The following is a 2646-nucleotide window of genomic DNA, read 5'->3' on the forward strand; positions in this document are numbered from 1 at the left end:
TAATGTACGTATTATTTTCAATTATTCAGATACAATATAATGTAACTGTGTCCGCCATCATTTTGACTAAATAAAAAGTGATCACCTTGTATTTTTATCTTGACGTAAACCATGATTTCTAAAAGTCTATTTATCAAGTAGGAAAACTCAAGAAGGCACTTTTTACTGCTCTCTTTTTTAAAATAGTTTATCCTCTTATTCAATATATTTGTTTTAGTTTAGTTGTCTCATTTATGAAATTAAGAAAATTTTATTATATTTTTTCAATGTTGATCCTATTATTAAATGATTAAATAAAATGCATAAACTCAAATTTATATTTTTAAAACATAATAAATAGACTAATTTGATAAAACATTAACAAAAAACGTCAAGTCAACGAAGATCAATTTTATGAAAAGAGTAATTTGTAAGACTGGAGATCGAATGCCCTCACTTTGATGTGGCAAATTTCACTAACTTTTATATTGGCTTTTTAAAATATTAATTAATTAAGTTTCTATTTTTTACGTATTTTTAAGTGCAACCAACTAGCATGGCTCTTGGGAAGGGGAAGAAGATGCATCAAATGGTGAAGGGAATAAAGAGAGGGTAAAAATATAAGTGTCGCTTTAATAAAAATTAAGTCTATTCAGAATCAATAAATATATATGTAATGTAGTGTAGTTTATTTTCTTCGTTCAACAAAACGTGTTCACTATAAAATAGATGTATAATAATAGTTGTCAGTTCGAAGAGTCAATGGATAATGTACCATTTTCTTTTTATTTTATCCTCGCTATAAATACTATTCAATACTTAATAAATTTTCAAGGTATTTAATTTGTTATGTTCAAAAGATAATAGAGCAAAATTATCCTTATTATTTATTATTTCTTAACTTCAAAATAACCAAAATTAATATGACAGAAATATACATTCAAGGTTAAACTCAAACTGTTTGACTTTCAGAAAGCGAAAAATATCACATCAATTGAGATAAAAGAAGTAGTTATAAGTTATCAAATTTTGAGAAAAAATAAAATGTTTTGTTATTTTATTACCAAAAAATCTATAATGTAACCTCATTCTTGATTCCATGTATTGTCACCTTTTTATTATTATTTTTAGTTATTTCCATAGTTATTATATGCTACCAAAATTTGAGAAAAAAAGTAAATTACAATTGGATTCTGCCCATATGAATTTATCAATATTACTTCTAATTTGAACTGGTAATAAAAATATTACGAAGGTATAATATGACATAAATTACTTTAAAATTTAATAATATCTATCTTATCGTCTATAGTAGATAATTTAATTCGCTGACCAAATATTTACTAATCACCTCTCCAAAAACAAGTATAAATAGAGGTGTATATTTGCTTTCACTTTTATTAGAAGGTGAAAAAAAAAAGAAAAAGCAAAATGAAGACTGTTTTTTCTATCTTGTTAGTTTTATCATGTTTATTTTTACAACAAAGGAATGCCATTTCTAAAACTCATGTTCACGTAGTTGATGGTCTTGCAAGCAACAATCCACCATTAAAACTTCATTGCGCATCTGGCGATAACGAGCTTGGGTGGCATTATCCAAAACCAGGAGATGATTTTAATTTTTCGTTCACGCCAAGTGAGGTTGTCACGACAATTTTCTTTTGTCATTTTTGGTGGGGCGCAAAAGACTCGGCCTTTGAAGTGTATAATACTGATGGAAATTGTGGAAAAGATAATTCCCAAATATGCTATTGGTTAGTGAAGGAAGATGGTTTCTATTTTGCCCATGATCATGAATCTCCTCCTGCATCTGCTTATGTTAAAAAATCTGGGTGGTAAAATGTATTTTATTTATTTGTTCTATAATTATAAAATGGAATGGAACAAAAATTATTATTATGAATAAATGAAATATAAATTATGGCGTCCCTCTCTCTCCTCACTATGTTGTATGTATATCAACATATACATCTATTATCTCTAGAATAATTTTAAATTTTCTGTTACACATTTAAACTTCACATGTTTGGTTCTTTAAATTGCATATATTATTACATTGATTTGTTACGTCGTAAAAAAAATATGTATATCTTTATTCCCCTTAGACTAAAAAATATGTCCAAAGTCCACGATTCATTTCGATTTTTTAAAACGTAAAATTGTTACCAAATTAATAATCTCGATTGTGTCAAAAAATGTTGGAACAGTTTAAGAAAATCTACATACACCCTCGATTAAATTGAAAGCCATATATATATAAAAAAAATGAAAACAAGGAAAAGAAAAAATAATAATTAAAAATATATTTTCTTATCGATTAAACTGAAATCAACAACAGTTATTTTATCAATATTTAACATATATATCCATCAACAACTGATTAATTTAATTAATAATTTAACATATACACTAATCAATAACCGATTTATTTGATTAAAAGTGAAAGGAGGGAGATGATAGTATGAGAGATAAAGACTACTAGTACGAGGATGAAAAATAAAACATTATACATAATTTAAATGCTCTTTTCATTTAATTTTACTTGTCTCTTATAACTATCACACCCCTTTTTCGCCCGAAGGATTCGAGTCGAAGGGTTTTTTCAATTAAAGTGACGGTATTGAATAGAGATTATTTTATTTACAGAGTCGCCACTTGGAATTGAGT

Source organism: Capsicum annuum, chromosome 6 (assembly GCF_002878395.1).
Source record: "Capsicum annuum cultivar UCD-10X-F1 chromosome 6, UCD10Xv1.1, whole genome shotgun sequence".
NCBI classification, from domain to species: domain Eukaryota; kingdom Viridiplantae; phylum Streptophyta; class Magnoliopsida; order Solanales; family Solanaceae; genus Capsicum; species Capsicum annuum.